Here is an 18,924-nt window from a genome sequence, read left to right on the forward strand (position 1 = left end):
CTTCAGATTGATTTATATATTTAAAGTTTTTTAGTGTTATATTAACTATCCTCCTAGCATTAAGTCTTAGAATCTAGGAAATACTTTTGGCAAGAAAATGGAATAGTACAAAGATATCTACCCAAATACATTTCCAAATACTATGTACTTCCAATAAAATCCTAATTTTTCTAAAAATAACCTCAAGAAAACAATTTTCAATTTCATCTGAAACAAAAAACTGATGAGAATGAAAAAATTCTTGAAAAAGGAGTGCACTGTAAAAGACTTGCCTTAGCACAAGGAAGGGATCCGCAGTTGCTGGGCAGTATTAGGGGAGGAAGGAAGGGAGGAGGGCAGGGGGCAAGTGACAATACAAAGGGTACCTGGTTCACTACTAGGGGGGAGAGGGGGCCAGTTAGAAGCCCAAACTTTACCTGCATGCAGCCTACTTATGTAGTTAATCCTTACTTGTACAGCTCTATAATAAAATTTAAAAATAAATACATAGCAGAGATATAGTACTACTTAAAAGGTGTGGTTCTGAAATCAGAATAGATTAGTAAAGCAGAAATAAATTCAAAATAATGCAGAATGCAGCATGTTATAAGACTGCCATTTAAAAATAATCCTGGCTGGGAGTGGTGGCTCAAGCCTATAATACCAGCACTTTGGGAGGCTGAGGCAAGAGGATTGCCTGAGCCTGTGGGTTCGAGACCAGCCTGGGCAACATAATGCGACATCATCTCTACAATAAATCAAAAAATTAGCTGGGCATGGTAGCATGGACCTGTAGTTCTTGCTACTTGGAAGGCTGACATGAAAGGATCACTGGAGCCCTGCAGGTCGAGGCTGCGGTGGCTGGTAACATGCCACTGCACTCCAGCCTGGGTGACAGAAAGAGACTCCAACTCAAAAAAATAATAATTAAAAAATTAAAAATTAAAAAAATCCTGGGACAAACAGTTAACAATTTAGGACCAAATTAAGTTATATCACCACCTCATACTTTTTTAAAAATTCACATATTAAGATATAAGGGCTTTCTAATGATCTTCCCAAGGAAGAAACCATTACAAAATAACAGATTTGATATTTTAAAATGTAAGGCCTCTATATATCCCCAAACAACAGAAACATAAATAAATAGCAAAATAAAGGCAGGCTCAGAAGATGCCTGAGACCTCAGATAATAATGAATCCTACACTTACACATTGTTTTTTTCCTATACGTACATGTAAACTTTCACCTTTTCACTTGAAGTGAAAGGAAGGACTACACAGCTTCTCTTTGGCATATCTGAATAAACAACATCACTACTCTTAACCTTGGAGCCACTAATAAGTAAAATAAGGGTTACTTGAACATAAGCACTGCAATATCTTGACAGTTCATCTGACAACTGAGAAGTCTACTAAGTAATAGGTGGGCAGCGTCAACAGCATGGACTCACTGGACAAACGGATTCACGTCCCAGGTGGCACAGAGCAGGACAGAGATTTCATCATGCTACCCTGGACAGCTACAACTTAAAATTTATCAATTGTTGATTTCTGAAATTTTCTATTTAATATGTTCAGACTGCAGTTGACTGCAAGTAACTGAAACACAGGAAAGTAAAACCGCAGACAAGAGAGGGCTGCTATACTAATTAAAGAATACCTTTTAAAAACGTAGATAACTAAGAATTTGAAATTAATGCACAATTTCATTTAGCATTGTATGAAAAAAACTTGCTTTGCTGTTATAAGTAACATGTACACTGCCATCAACTTTAGCTTAATTTTATCTGTTCCCTTATTATTATCCGATTTTTTAAAATATAAATTTCTGGGGGACAAGTGCAATTTTGTTACATGTATAGATTATGTGATGATGAAGTCAGGGCTTTGAGGGTATTCATCAACCGAATGACGTACATTGTACCCATTAAGTAATTTCTTATCCACTTTCCTCCCACCCCCTCACCCTTCCAAGTCTCTTCTGCCTGTCAATCCATACTCTACGTCTATGTGTACACATAATTTAGTTCCCACTTGTAAGGGAGAACATGCAGTATTTGTCTTTCTCAATTGTTTCACTTAAGATAATGCCTTTTAGCTCCATCCATGTTGCTGCAAAAGACACGATTTCATTCTTTTTTATGGCTGACTAGTATTCCACTGTGTATATATACATTTCCTTTATCCACTCATCTGCTAATGGACACCTAGGTTGATCCCATATCTTTGCTACTGCTAATAGTGCTGTAATAAACATGTGACTACAGGTATCTTTTTCATATAATAATTTTATGTTCTTTTGGGTAGACATCCAGTAGTGGGATTGCTGGGTCAAATGATAATTCTGTTTTTAGTTCTTTGAGAAATCTCCTTACTGTTTTCCATAGAAGCTGCACTATTTTACATTCCTACTGACCGTTATAAGAGTCCACTTTTCTCTGCATCCTTACCAATATCTGTTATTTTTTTGTCTTTTTAATAACAGTCATTCTGACTACTGAGTATTAGCCAAATTTTAATTCAACTTGCTTTATTATTAATATACTCTCAATGGTAAGTCTTTCAATGATGACTAATAAATTTCCAAGAAAATCTGTACAAGCAGTAGGATTATCTTCCTCTGTACAGCCTACAATGTAATTTCATTTTTAAATGACAGCTTTGATGAATTTAGAATAATAAAAAATATCAAAGGAACACTGCATGTTTAGCCTCTTTTAATTGTTGGATTTATGTTCTCATTTGCTGGCTCATTTTCTCATTCATTTATTCAGTAGCCATTCACTGAGTGCCTGTCAGGTACCAAGGATTAAGATAAATAAAATATGTCCTTGTAGCCAGAGAGGGGCTTACAGGCTAATGGAACACAGATATATAAAAACATAATTGAAGAGCAATTTAATAAATTGTGTAACAGAGAACTATACAAGAGTTATGAGATCTCAGAGGAAAATGTGTCATGATCCAGAAAAGGTTAAATTAAGCCATATCTAACTTACAAGTTTATAGAAAGCAAGTAGCAAATAACTATTGATTAAATGACTTTAGTGAAAAATGTTAAATAAACTAATACGGGAATATTTTTGTGACACCACATAGTAATAACCAATTATCATAACTTAAGAATATCCATTTTAGGTGTTATCTATCTAATAAGTAAGAATTGTATGTGTAGATGACTGCAGTTATTTCACCAAAGTACTTAACTGTAAAGTATCCAACAAACACATAAGGGCCGAACTTCCTTTACAGAGGATTACGGTGTTAATGTCACCCACTGGCAACTTGAGATACTTTGTAGTAAAACATCAATGGCATAATCAGAAATATTTCTTTGATCAATGAATTATTAAAAATGAATGCTGAATTTTTTACTATTACACTAACCTGTACTGACATTTAGAATGCAATTAAGAATTCTATGTTCAATTACTATTGAGATTTCAACCTGATAGAAATGATGATAAAAGTAAGTATGAAAATAAGCACGGCAATAAAAATAAGGATGACGTTTAAAGTGATTTGATTTTTAAGTTCATTTGAATTTTTAAAAAAGTATACTTGGAAAAAAATAAAGATATTTGGAGTACCATCCTTAATGTATGTGCAAACAACTGCAAGAAAAAAATGGGGTAACTGAGGGAAAGAATGATTAAGAAATGTGGATAATTCTTTAAATACTTAAGTCAAGAAGTATACTAATATGGAATGACACGAAATGTAAATTAACTTTAGGATCTGGTGTTTTAATTTGACAGCTGTTTGACAACTGCAAAATGGAAAACTGACCTCAGACAACTGCGTATAAATGAGAGATGATTAGGCCAAAGAATTTCACAAGGAAAGATACAATATACATTGTAGTGACTCTTCACATGGGAATTGATAAATGCAGGATGGAATTTTTATTGTCTTTGAAGGTGCTGATATTTAGTGGACTTAAATTTCACAAAGAGCTGTGTGTTACTCTATCACAATTAATGGCACTTTCTGAAACATAATGCCATCAGTAGAGAAATAATTGTAAACACATTTGCAATTTCCAGGTGTTTCTTGAAGCAATTTTGAGTTGACCCTCCTTGACTTTACCTTTTGAATGCTAAAGCAATAACATACTCTCCTTCTTTAAAAATTTAAAAATAATGAGCTCTTCTATGGCATAGCTCAAGACACAACTGTCCAAGAAAGCTAGCACCCATGGCTAGAATCTAAGTTACTGAGATATTTTATGCTTCACTTTTCTAAACGTGAAAATAAAAAGAGGAAACTATATTGTACTATTAAGTTGTGAGGAATCCCATTTTCAGAAGAAAAACTATTTCTTTTTTCTACCTCTTCCTTTTTTTGGGTAAACAATAATATAAAAATTATATGTTTTATTGCAAAGATCAGAATGAGGACTGTGTGTCAAGAAGACAAATTCAACTCATTAGTAGGTTTCATTGGGCATGAATAGTGTTTCAAAATATTGAGCCAAATTTAAGACCAAGAAAGTTCTAGCATGTACTGAAAAAATTGGAGGTTCTGGCAACACAGGCCCAGTATTTACCAAGGCCAGTCGTAGCAGCTGCTCTCCATGACCAGGGTCCTCACACTCCAGTTCATCATGGCCACCAGTAGTCCTAACGCAGCAAGAAAGACATGTATAGAAGACATATGAGAGCATTTGACTCTCAAAATGGAAAAAGTTACCATGGGTAACAAATGAGTTCCTTGTGACCAGGGAATAGCTTAAAAAAAAAAAAAAAATCTAACTTCTCAGGCCTGTCTGTAATTACTCTCTAGCTGGATTTTTAGTCCCAAGAACTAAGTAGCTTAGAAGGGAGGTCCACAGACAGATCCAAGTCCAAGGAATTCCTTATTCACCCCAGAAAGCAATATATAGGAAGATCAGAGTGAAAAAAGAGGGCCAAGCAAAAGATTCTAGTTTGGTCTTCATGCTGCAATCGCATAGATAGGTTCAGCTCTCCCTCTGTATGATCCTAAATGCCTTACCACTTGCCACTGTTGTAATTTTACACTTAATTTTACATAATTTTTTGATTGATGTCTATTTCTCCCACCAAACAACAAGCAACATTGATTATTTATGAATAAATGAATGCATTTATCTGTTGAGCTCCTACTATGTACCAGATAATATTCTAGGTACCAGAAGAAGAGAAGTACATAAAGCCAAGTCTCTGATCTCGTGGAACTGACATTCTATTGGGGAAAACACACACAAAAAAACATATCAAAAGAGAGTGAAAGAAATGTAGAGTGTAAGCTATACATCTCTGAGGAGGCAATGTTTGTGCAAAGATTTGAATGATGCCATCAGACATCTGTGAGAAGGCAGAGGGAACAGGAACTGCCAAAGTCTGTGGGTAGGAGAGTTCTTGAAAGGTTGGGGAATGGCAAGGAAGTCAGTGTGGCTAGAGTGAAGTGAGCAAGGAGACTGAATGGAGAACCACAGGAGTTAAAGCCAGATCACTGAGAGCTTTGGAGGTGAGTACTTTGGGTTATTCTGAGTTGAGCCAATCATGCTTCTCCGGGATAACCTTACTTTCATCTGCTCAATATCTTTACTTTTCTATCACAGAAAGCACTAAAAAGTTTAACACTACTCCTAGTCCATGAATTTCAACCTCTCTCTTCTGTCTTCTGTTCTCAAGTCTACTCTGCTCCTTGCTTCCTCCACCATTCACTCTCATCTGCATGCAACCCCACCTATATGGTTCTAGTTCTTAGGATTATTGTTATTTCTATCTCCTGCCAAAATCTCTCCTGATATCCAATAATGAATCTATTTTGTCTCCACCTGTATGTATCAAGCACACAGCAAATTTGCAAAAAAGACAGAAAATCCTAAGCTGAATTAAAATTCCTTTGCCAAGATTTGCTTATTTTTCTATATTCCCTGCCTCATTGAATGGCACTCTATGCATTCACTTAACCATGTCAGAAATCTAAACGTTATCTTATAATCCTTTCCTTTCTTCACTAGGACATGTAATTAATGACCAAACTCTTCCAACTCAACTTCTCTCTTAGTAATGCCCCTTCATGCTTTCATGATCTTCACTACTTTATTTGTTCTAGAAAGAAAATCTCTCCACTTCCTGTCCTCTTTCAATACATTTTTGTTAATAAGCAGTAATAATAATTGACATTAATGGTATGTGTTAAGTACCAGGCTCTTATCTCAACACTGTTGGGGAGGAAAAACGTTTCCTCTATACTCTCAGGTTTGTGCCTGGAATTAACTGTCAACAGATAGATTAACAGCAGAAATGGCATACAAATGTATTAATTTTTTATTTTATGTACATGGGGGCATCACAGAAAGAAGTGAATACCCAAAGGAGCGGTGAGATTTAAGAGCTTATATACCATATTACTAGGAGAAAAAGAAGGCAAAGAAAGCCACTTACGGCAAAGCAAATGAATTTCAGGAAAGATAAGTGGGCCCTCAGGAAAATAAATGAAAGATATGATAGTTTGTGCTAATGTGTGTCTGGGTGTGGTGCTAACTTCTCTCAGAGAAGAGATGACTAGAGTTGCTTCCAGGGAGAGGATTCATGACAACTGAGCTCTTCTGGGAGGCTCTACTTTTAGAAAGATAAGAAATTGTAGGAATTCAAATACCACCAACTCAAAGTAATTCTTATATAACAATGGCACGCTTTGAGGTGCCTGCCATATTCCTGATCTCCTTTAGCACTAAATATATCATTTAATTCCCTCAACAATCTCATCTGTTTACAGATAAGAAAAACAAAGTTCAAGGAAGTTAAGTCACTTGATCAAAGCCACAGAGCTAATAAGTGGCAGATGCAGAATTCGCACCTAGGCAATCTGGCACCTGACCTTGTACTCTCCTGTACCCCAGGCCCTATGTGTGAATAAACAGACAGTCTCTGCTCTCACTGAGCTTACAATCAAATGAAGAGGGGAATAATCAAGCAATCACCTAAATTTACATATACAAATTACAGAAAGCATTAGAAAGGAAAGCTATATGGTGTGACATAAGAGGAAAAGCTCACCAGATAAGGAGGTTTAGGAAAACTTCTTTGAGGATCTGATGCTGTTACATTATCTGATTTGGCTATATTTTCATCACTGCACCAGTCCCTGCCTGATACCTTCTTGTTAATATGCTTATTGTCCATCTCTCACTACTCCATTGTAAACTTTGAGATAAGTACCTGGGCATATGCCCAGCACCCGACATTATGCCTGATACATAACAAATGTTTACAAAATGTTGAATGGATGATACTTTAGCTAAAATATAGACAGACCCTATAACTCAGACGTGGACAGTGGAGGAAGAGGGGGCTTGAGAAGAAACAGACCATGCAAAACCTGTAGGTCAGAGCCAGTATTTTCTTTCCTAGCCTAAGATGAACAGAAAGCTATTAACTGTATTACTAAAGCCTGCTAATGGCTGCCAGACACCAATAGGGTTAAGTCTGGTTGCTTTAGCCTTATCTGCCCCGTTGCTTCTTTAGTCAAATCTCTCAAGGTATTCTGCACCAGCCCCCCAGCTCCTGCCAACTTGTGTTTCTGCTATACCACAATGTTTGCAGTTTCCCGAATGGTCTCCCTGTATATAAAATTCCAAATCTCTGGGTCTCTACCCTGCCTGGGAAGTTCCCCTATCAAACATACCTATCTGGCAAGCACCCATCTAACCATCAAAGATGCTCTGATCGCTTCTCTGAGAAGCTTTCCTGAGCTCCACAAGTAGAAATGACCACTCCCTACATCTTCTTTTCTTTTCTTTTTTCTTTTTGAGTTGGAGTCTCACTCTGTCACCCAGACTGGAGTGCAGTGGCATGCTCCCAGCCACCGCAGCCTCGACCTGCTGGGCTCTGGTGATCCTTCTGCCTCAGTCTTCCAAGTAGCCGGAACTACAGTTGTGAGCTACCGTGCCTGGCTATTTATTTATTTATTTATTGCGAGACGAGGTCTCGCCAAGTTGCTCGGGCAGGTCTCGAACCCACAACCTCAGGCAAACCACTTGCTTCGGCCTCCCAAAGTGCTGGGATTACAGGCTGAGCCACTGAGCCTGGCCTACATCTTCTTTTCTAAGTGTAAGCCTAAGGCAGTGTCTGTATTTTACCACAGAGCCAACATATGTTATTGTTTTATTGTACTAACTTATACATCTGTCTTCCTCTACCACACTGTGAGCTGCTTCAGAGTAGGTACTAATCTTTTTAGCAAAAGTAATCAATACAGGTAAAAGGATCCTTTCAGAAAATAGTTGTCAAGAAAATAACAGCAAAGAATATTAGCACTTCCTACTACTTAATGACATCCTTCTTTCTGAATGAAATCAGAATTACTTTCCAACAGGTGGGTGAACATCAAGAGGATTTTAACAGGTTTCCCCCACCTCAATAGTTTTAACTTGAATGAAGCAGAATAAACAAAATTTTGTGCAAGTGAGAACTGCTTTCCAAAGTTATTACAATAAATCGTAAGCATGAATGTTCACTGAGTACTTACACAAAGGGCCATTTCTGATGCAATCTGACTTTACTTAGGCCAGAAGTACTTAGAAATATGTTCTGTGGAGAAACATAAACTAATTTTTCTCTTATGAAAAAATATATTAGACTTTGTGCATGCTCATTTAAATAAAGTATTTGGCCATTCAGTCAGTCATTCACTCAAGAATAAGTGAAAATTACGGAGGGAATCCAGACTTAGTAAGTTCTGTCCATTGCTGATATCCTAATTTACAAATTCCTTAATTATTTTTATAAGAATTGATAATTAGGTCTTAAGTATGTTTATGTTCTTAAGTTTAGAAGTTGTATTTAATCCTCATTTTAAATTAGTAGATGACATCAGTAACATTAGGGGAAGGATCTTCATTCACGTATATTAAGCAAGCTGTTTAAGGATATTATGCACAGCCCTATTTAATCCTTCTTATTTAATTCATCGAATGACAGCAAAATACATAATGGCATTTCCTAGATTACTGACCATACTTTTGCTAAAAGCAATACCAGAACAATCATAATTTTATTCAGATTATATTAACAAAAATGTTAGGCTATGATGCTAGACTTTTTATTTCTGTGGTAATTTTCTTTACTAGCTAGATGATAAATATCTTCTAGTTCTAAGGAATGCCCAGTCAGAATAAAAGCTAAAACTGCATATTATCTTAGTATTCAAGGTTACACAGTCTATTTTAAAGTATAGATTATAGATATACATAAATCTGATTAACTACCAAATTTTCTCTTTTGTTTTATCCTATCTCTACATTCCATCATTCAAATCCTTTAGAATTTCTTTGTTCCCTCTGTGATCACTGCTTCCGGGAGAAATCTGGCATAGGATCTGAAGGAAACGCCACGGTGAAATTTTCCTTAAGATTAATCACACAGGTAAGTAATTTCCCTTTCTTGTCAAACAATATTTTCTAAAACTTCTTAGAAAATCAGTAAGACAGGAGCGGGTGGTCGTAAAAATGTGAATTTTAGGATTTACTTAATCACTTACACACAAATTTTGAAGGGCTAATAGCTTGCCTAAAGCAGGCTGGAGTTCCATTACCAGTTAGAAATAGAAACGTGGAATTCTCAAAAGGTGGTCTGGGTTAAAGCATAGATATAACAAATAACATCTGCTCTACTGTCCATCCCCACCACTCTGACCTAATTCCTATTCCTTTCAGTGTCTGGAAGCTCAGACAATTCCAAACAGAATTCAGAGTCATCCAATGATTCCAATTTTAAAGTTTATGTCAAGGTATCAAAGTTTCACATAAAAGTAGTACACCACTAAGGCAAAGAGAGTAGAGAGTGTAAAACAAGGAAACCATATAGTCTCCCAGAGATCAGCCACAGAGTTTTTACATCAGTGCTATCAGTCATCAACCAAGTCAATCTAACCTGGAAAACAGCGAGGGGAATCTGTGGTTTAGAGCAGAGAACAAACAGGCTAATGAGATTCAGAAGAACAAACTACCAGGAAAGGCAAACATAACTGAAGATAAAAAAAAAAAAAAAAAGAAAGAAAGGAAAAGAAAAGACAGAGTTAATTTGAAAAGAACCTCAGCTAGGTTGTGGTGATGGAGAGATGAAAGAAGCAAGTGTCACTTGGAAGGCTGAGGTGAAGGATCGTCTAAGCCTAGCAGGTCGAAGCTGTGGCAGCCATGAGTATGCCACTGTACTCCAGCCTCCAGCCTGGGCAACAAGAGCAAGACTCCAACAAAATGAAATGAAATGAAAAGAAATGAAAAGAAAAGAAAAGAAAAGAAAAAGGAAAAGAAAAGAAAAGAAACAAGTCTCCAAGCCACCCAAATCAGGTTTAATCACAATTGCCACCCAGAGTCACATGTCAAGAATCATAACTTCACAAAGTCATACTGGTATCATTTCCATTATGTCTCAATTGAATATCTGCTTTTTAATCAACCCCTTCCACCAATATTTATTTGATTTATCAAAGCCTCACACATGATGCCACAATACTTACTAAACAACAGAAAATCAGTAATGTCTGCTGAACGTAAGTCATCTTCACATATTCAAATATGAAGAATTCATAAATAGATATATACATACTTGAAATAAAAATATATTCACACATACATATATTAAATTTTGCAAGTATAAACCAAGTCTGTTTACTCATTCTCTAATATGACCCTAACTGAGAGTAGCTGGAAGATATTCGGAATCTGAAAGTGTGATGGATGTAAGTCAAAAACAGACCAAAATTTCACATTAACAACAATAACAATAATAACTAACATGCATCACTTAAGACAAAAGTGCTTTAAATCCTCCCAATCTTATTAGAGATAGATACATTATCATGTCCACAATGGTAACCATCTCTACAACAGAGCAGCAAGGATGTCAGCAGTTACCCTGGTGATAGAAAGACTCCTATGAACAGAAGTAGCCTGATTCTGAGGTAGTGACTGGAGTAGTAGGACATTTCAATTGAAAGGAAACAGCAGTGACCTGGACCCACAGGTTCTGTTCCCAGTTAGACTATTTTCACATGTATGATCAATGAAATCATTTAGGTTCCATTTTCTTCTTCAACAACACTGGAAGAATGCCACGTCACAGAGTCATTGTAAGAGGCAAACTAAATAATGGTTAGTTCATGTGGCATGCAAATTATAAAGAAAATTATTTACAAATATATGTTCAAATTATCAAGATCTCTGCATTTGTTGGCAAAACTTCACTTGGAGTTATTTTGGTTATAAATACCAATGCCAAAGTCACTCTACTCAAATGGATCATTCTGGAGAGGGGAATCAAGTGTAACTTAGAAATTATTTGAGGTTATATAAACTCAGGAAAAGAGATTCTGCATTTAAAATACATTTTCTTTTTGACGCTGTTCAGTAATGTTCATTATTTTCCTTATACATACAAACCATATTTAGTCAGAGACTCCTTCCCACATGATATTCAAGAACTCTATATGCAAACCTGATCTAGTGCAGTAGCTAATTTGAATCATCTGAATAAGCCACAAGTTACGAACTTCAGAGGCCACTGAATGAATCCAAGTCGCCCACTAGCTAAAACATCAAAGTCAAACAAATCACAACACTCAGATGAAAAATATATTTCTCATATTGATTTTTCTTATATGTATGATGTTCAATAAATCATATCACTGGTATTTGCTAACATAAGCCTTATTCTCTTAGAATACAACACCAAATTTAATAACCACTTTTGTTCAACATGGAAGATGAAAGTCAATTCCTATTGCTCTAGGCAGACTGCATAGTCAAAACAAAAGAAACATCAGAGAAAAGGAAAATGGAGAAAGATACATTAGATATTAATCTCACATTCACTGAGAAAACAGAAACATCTTTGGCTGCTTCTCCTTTCAGAGTTTAAAAGAATGTGAATTTTCTTTTGCCCTACTCACCCTGTAATTCAGAGCTCTTTATCCAAAGCTTTTCCTTTTTTACCTTACCTTAGCCACGAAAGTCTCTCAAGTATTGTTAGTATCAAACAAAAAACATGTCTCTTCTTGACTATTTTATTCACACCTCTTGATCTTTCATTTCCTTTCATAAAAATTATTTAACACTTACAGATACACTAGATCCCAAAGATAACAGGCCTTTATCAAATTTACCTTTCTTAATTATAAATTACTTCTCAGATCTAAAACTCTACTTACATTTTGTGCCTTTCTTGTAATTTTCTCCAAACTAAAGTCTCTGAGAACATCAATGGTTCGCCTTAGAACTAAATCTAAGTTATAAATTCATTTATCATTTATTTGATTTTTTTAGAGAGCTATTTCTTTTAATCCCATGAAACCAGACTCAAATTATCTAATGTATGTAAAATGCTAAGAACATTTCTTGGAATATAACAAGGGGTAAATAAGTGTTAGCTGCAATTGCTTTTATCATAAATACTTATTGCTAATTTTCCCCTCTTCCCCATACATATTTCTTCAGAGTTCCATTCTACTGGCCTGCTCTATACGCTTGAGGGCAGAAATGATGGATATACACGATACATAAGTCATAACCACTGATTTCAAGGAGTTAAGAGTTCTCAAGGAAAGAGATACAGATGAATAATTATGTTGTAATACCACAAGTGCCTACTAACCACAGCTAGAAAGTGATACACTGGAAGTGCTGTCACATGAAAGACAAAGAACACTGAGCTTTTCCAGACAGCAGAACTATGACCAATAGGTTGAAGTTATAAGGAGGCTGACTTTAGCTCAAGATGAGGAAAAGTGCTCCACTCATCAGGGCTGGCCATCTATGCTGGCCATCTATCAAGTCAGCTACCTTTGGAATCAGTGACGACCACAGTAATCAGAAGATAATCTGCCAAGAATATTGTAAAAAATAAAGAAATCAAGCACAAAGAAGTCATCAAGATTCTAGAACAATTTACTGATATCAGAGTAATAATGGATGTAAAATATTCTTTAAGGTCATGTGGAGTGTGTGTGTGTGTGTGTGTGTGTGTGTGTGTGTGTGTGTGTGTAACAATATAATCAGGCTGACAGAAGAGCTACAATGGGGGTGAAGCTGAGGCAAGTCAGGTGACCTTGTCTGTGGTCAGGAAATCTCTACTTGTCCAATGAGCACACTTGTGAACAGAAAAGGTAAAACCAAAGCCAAGGTCTTTTTAGACAAAGATATACATATCTTTGCTATACATATTGATTTATCAAATATGTATGTATGTATATATGTATGAATGAATGACTCAGAGTCTCACTCTGTCACCCAGGCTGGAGTATAGTGGCATTCTTACAGCCACCCCAGCATCGACCTGCTAGGCTCTGGCAATCTTTCCACCTCGGCCTTCCAAGTAGTTGGAACTACAGGTACGTGCTACCATGCCCAGCTAATTTTTTTGATATATTGTAGAGACAGGTCTTACCAAGTTGCCCAGGCTGGTCTCGAACCCCTGGGCTCAGGCAATCTCACCTCAGCCTCCCAAAGTGCTGGGATTACAGGATTCAGCCACCGTGCTCAGCGTACACAGAGATTTTTAACAAATTTATGTTTTATATCTTACAGTAAAAGACTAAAGGCAAAGGTGGGCTATGAACAAGACCATGTAATTTCTTGTCCAAACTAGGACACAAGTGATGGCGGCATTCTTAACAATTATGCCAAAAACCCTGGTGTAAAAGCAGGACACCTGGCCATCCCAGTTATCAATGGGTAATTGCACAAGAAGAAAGGAGAGCCAGGGATTGCCTATGGCAGAAATTATAGCCAGGATCTTGGGTAAAGATTTCTGAATGAAATCAAAAGTAGAAATTACTAAAGTAGTCGCTCCTAACTGGGGGTGATTTTAGTCCCCAGGGAACATTTGGCAATGTCTGAAGACATTTTCAGTTGTCACAAGTTGGAGGAGGAGTGCCACTGGTGTCCAGTGGGTACAGGTGGAAGTGCTGGGAAACACCCTACAAAGCACAGGACAGCCACACACAGTGGAGTTATACAGTCTACACTGTTAAGCATGCTGGATGGGAAATTATTACCATTTCTTTATTAAATTGGTATTAAATGAAATGAAAAGCTCTCACCACATAAACATATGAAACATCTGCACATCTACATCTGTATAAAAATTAACTGCAAGATGAAAACTGCAGAAAATTAGGTACCTGATAAGACAAAGAGTTAAAAATTCAATCTACATACAGCGAGAGCCCTTAGACAAAAACAACCCCATAGCAAAGCAGGCAAAACTCACTAGCAAACAACTGGCAAAAAATAACCCAAATGGTCAATAAACACTAAAAAATAAATAAACCCCACTGCACAAGTAATCAAAGCAACTTTAATTAAAATTACATTTCTGATGTTACCTAACACAGCCAAGATTTTCTAATTCACAGTGTTGGTGATTAGCACTTTAACAAACTGTAAAACAAACAAACAAACAAACAAAGCAACTGTAGTTCCAGTTACTTGGAAGTCTGAGGTGGAAGGATCGCCTAAGCCCAGCAGGTCAAGGCTGTAGTGGTTGTAAGCATGCCACTGCACTCCAGCCTGGGCGACAGAGTGAGACTCCTACTCAATAAACAAACAAACAAAATGCCTAGGAAGACATTTAGCTACACTTATAATAGGTGGTTTTTTAAAATTTTAACTTTTTATTCTGAAAATTATGTATCTTTTGACACAATCACATGCTTTTAGACAACTTTAGAAAGAAGGAAATACGTGTGCAAAGTTTAACTACAGGAATTTCAGTTCAACACTGTTTACATAGGCAAATAATTAGAATTCCCCAAAACGTCAAATGAGGAGAAACCAGATTTAACAAATCAAGATATATCAAAATACAACCCTTAAAATCATGCTATACAAAATACTGGCATGGAAGGATTCCACAACATACCATTATATGGAAAAATACACCCAAACTACATATCTTATATAATCATTTCAGAGATATATATGAGAAGATGTGTATATCTGTGTGAAAAAAGTTTATAGTAATATAAACCAAAATGTTAACAAGTGGATCGATCTGGGTCGTAGGATACAAGCAACATGAAGGCAGGAATTTTTGTATGTTCCCTGATGAAACACAACACATACAGCAATGCATGGCATAAGGGAAAAGTAAAATAAAAATTGATATTGGCATTTTTGCTTATTTGTGTTTTTTCACTGATCTGCAATAAAGACATTATTTGTATAATAAATTTTTTTAAAGTTGTTTAAAGAATAATTCAATGGTAAAACAAAATGTTTTACAAATAGAAATGAAAAAAATGCCATCTACTTTACAGGGTTGTAAGGTTTAAAAAATAAATTATGTAAATACGTTCTGTAAACTCTACAGCACTGTATGAATATAACAAATTAGCTATTTTGTTAAGATCATACATTCTAAAGTTAAACCAGTTTCATATGTGCTCTAGCTGGTAGCCTTTCTCCTAGTCATTTCATGTCCAGTAATTTGCCCTCTAAAAACAACTAGAGATGTGTGAAGTGTTACTTATAGAAGCAAAAAGCTGCAATAACAGAGAATTGGTTGAGAAAGTTGAGGCACATCCATAAAAAGGAATAAATACCATGTCGGCATTAAAGCTTATTTACTGACATACCCATTTATTGACATAATTGCTCTTTAAAAATCATGTATATTTAACATAGGTAAAATCCCAATTACAGCTTATTATAACACTGTTTATTATGTCAAATCCTTGAAATAATTGTTATAACTTTCTAGTAATTCTTATCTTCTTCAATTTTTTAATGCACTCTACTTGATTTACTCAGCTATTCAGTTTGCCACTTGTTTCAAGACTCGATCAGTCAAAGCCATACATACATTCTATCTTTCAGCTGCTAAATTAAAAACATTTTATGGATTGTTTTCATCCTTTGAAGGCATACAGCTTTAAAGCCATACTATGGTTTCAAATGAAGCATGTGTACATATTATAAAACATGTATGTAATTTATTTTTACATTTTAATGTTAGTGGTTCCTTATACATATCTCTTTATGCACTAGTCACAACTTCATAAATCAGAAGCTGAATCTCATTTTCTCTCCTTAAAACAAATGTAAGAATTGCCTTCCAAAGCTTTATTTTTTCTTTCACAGAAATCACAGAAGTGGAGTACAAAGAAGAAATGCTCAGAACTAAATGAATAACAGCTCAAAGAAAGTATTAAAGAAATTAAAAATATAAATAAAATGCTATTTGAATCCTTTTATAAACATGGACAGATTTTTTTTTTCCTCCCATAGAATTCTATTAGAAGCTGAAGAAATTTCACGCAATCATAGATATGTACTTTTAATTTGAACACCAGTTCTCTTTTTAAAAAGCAGTAAATGCTTCCTCTTTGCTAAGAACTATTTTTGTACCTATACGCTACTCAAAAATTCAGTTAAACCCTTGTTGCTTACTAGTCTTTGTTCTGCTTACATTATTAAAAGCATGAACAAAAATGGCCTCATGTTCCTTTATTTGAAATTTATGAGGTTGCCTAACATTGGAACTAAAATATTTCCAGCATATTAATGGGAAGATATTATAATTTGGGAAGCTGATTGATACCATCATAACACTACAATATACTATGTTAGGAGTCATTGAATTTTTTTAAGTACTGTGATGCTTCCAAATAAAATTAGAGCCTATGACAAGTGGAAGAAAGCAACATGAGGAATTCAAGAAGATGATATTCATTTGCACAACAAGCAGTGATGAAGAGCTGACATCACTAAGGACCCTGACAGGGCCTGTGGGGGGGTGAATGACACGTGGAAGAACATGACAAAGCGTTCCAAAAGAAGAATTAGAGCACTGAGTTAGTGGGATCCAGGGCAGGGCTGGAAAACCAACCTAAGGAGGAAATATTCGCAGAAGAGGTACACACTGCAATTTTTTGGTACCAGAAAGAATCCCATCATGCATTCTGTGGCTTTCTTGGGTAGTTTAAAAATTTACAGAATCCAATTCATCCCCTATAACAAATATGCTTCTACACAGACTACAAAATCAAGCAGTCATCAAAGCTAACAGTCATTTTAAAATTTCTAAAACCTTGGCCTATATTCAGTTTTTGTCAATTTCTGCCTAAATGTAAATCATGCCTTTTTTCCCCCCTCTAGTTACTTTCCAGCTACAATTGACAGGGATTTTTTTCATGATAAATTCTAGAGTTACCTTTTTGTCTAGAGGAGTAGAGGGTAGGGGTGAGGGGAGGAGCTGAAGGCAACTCCTTTATAATATTTTGGGGTTTCTGGACCATTTGATGATTTTTAATTATTTTTTTCTCTTTTAATGCCTGCAGTTTTACTTTAAATATTTTCTTTGAATCTATTTAATTTAAACAGGAGACAGCAATTAGTGTCTCAAAAATTAATGTAACTCTTTAATAAAACAAAAAAAAAAAGGAGGATGAAAACTAGACTGTGCTCCTGGTTTAATCTCCTGACTTAGATTTATAACTAAATAGAGGCAATAATTTTTTTAAATGAAAAATAGACCCCAAATAGCTAAACAAATCAATTTTTCATATACTGCTTTTTATTCAAATTTCATTAAAAATATATTCATAGTGAAATCACGATTATTCTCCTTGCCAAGAAATGTGAGAGAGTAGCAAAAGGGAGGAGCAACTTGGAAGAGATGGTGTCACACATTACAGAAGAGGATGATAATTTTGGTGAAGTGGTAGGATGAATTGAATCTCCCTGTAAGATTGTTCTGACATTAAAAATAACAACAAACATCTCATTTGAAAAGATTAATCTGTCTCCAAATAGCTGATAATATATTGTGGAACCATAATGATTTTAGGCATTATCAAATTAAATTCCCATATTTTGCACACTAGCAACTTATATATCCACTCAGTAAGCTGTTTTCCGCTGGTAACTTGAATTCCTGTTTTAAAACTGTGCCAACTCCTCTTGGGTGTTCTGGTGATGAAATAATTTTCCTTAAGCTTTAGCCAAGACTTTTTCACTACAGTATCTTATGAAAAAGCCACAACGCTAGGGTAGACCACAATGACCAGATTGGGGAAAATAACTATTTTAGGAAGTTATTTTGATGTTTAAAATAATGGGGGAGGGAAGATGCATTAAAAATAATATGCTAATTTTTTGTATATAATCTTATTCCATACACCTAGTCAACCGAGTAGTAAATTACTGATTTTTTTTTTATGCTGGATATGCTATGCTTGTTTAAAATATCTCCTGCTCTACATAGTAGTAACTTAAGATGCTAAGAAATCAAACCAAGAAAGAATAATGTTTAATAATAATGAGCTCAGGGAATGGGTAAACAAAGATATCACTAAGAGTAGAAAGTTATGACTACTCTAAAACACTTTTTGACCCAAGGAATCCTAGCCATTTGAAGCATATTCTCTACTGCTCTCACACCCGAACATATCTGAAAATCATTTAACTCAAAAAAAGAGACAAATTAGTTATGAGACTCACAGACTTCTATAGGACACATAGTGTTACAAGTTCACAGTGTTTCTCCCTCAATATATATAATTTTGGAAGGTTGTTAAAAATGTGACAATACCACCATCTTGGAAAAAGTGGCAATGGCATAGTCTAGCTGAAAGGTGAGAAACTGACCTGATTGATGGAGTTGGCAGCACAGGATGCGAGGCCTGTCCCAACAGAAGTAAGCAGGAAACAGGGCCAGTCGAAAGGTCCTGGAGCCAATGCAAATCCAGCTGAAGTGGTACTTACAACTAGAGCTGCAATATAGAAACAAAGCAGACGAATCATTACCAGTAAGATTCTCAACTGTAAAAGCCAAAAGACAAAGAACAAGTCATCTTTTATATAAGTCAATCAATCATATTAATAACATAAACTATAGGCTAATCTTTTGCTTTAAAAAATCGACATTTTTCTGATGATAAAAATTATACATGTTAATTACAGAAAAATGT

The 18,924-nt window shown here is 35.6% G+C and overlaps 1 protein-coding gene across 1 annotated transcript in view; it reads right to left on the reverse strand.

The window, feature by feature from the left end:
* Nucleotides 1-18,723, reverse strand: part of LOC103256739 (protoheme IX farnesyltransferase, mitochondrial) — a 103,197-nt gene extending 84,474 nt beyond the window's left edge. The window contains exon 1 of the mRNA XM_008054508.2: nucleotides 18,602-18,723. The gene's annotated coding sequence lies outside the window, so the exon portion shown is untranslated. The remainder of the gene's footprint in view (nucleotides 1-18,601) is intronic.
* Between the last annotated feature and the right edge of the window lie 201 nt (nucleotides 18,724-18,924).

This window comes from Carlito syrichta, unplaced genomic scaffold, assembly GCF_000164805.1.
Source record: "Carlito syrichta isolate Samal-C Ts95f unplaced genomic scaffold, Tarsius_syrichta-2.0.1 Scaffold295139, whole genome shotgun sequence".
Lineage (NCBI taxonomy): Eukaryota > Metazoa > Chordata > Mammalia > Primates > Tarsiidae > Carlito > Carlito syrichta.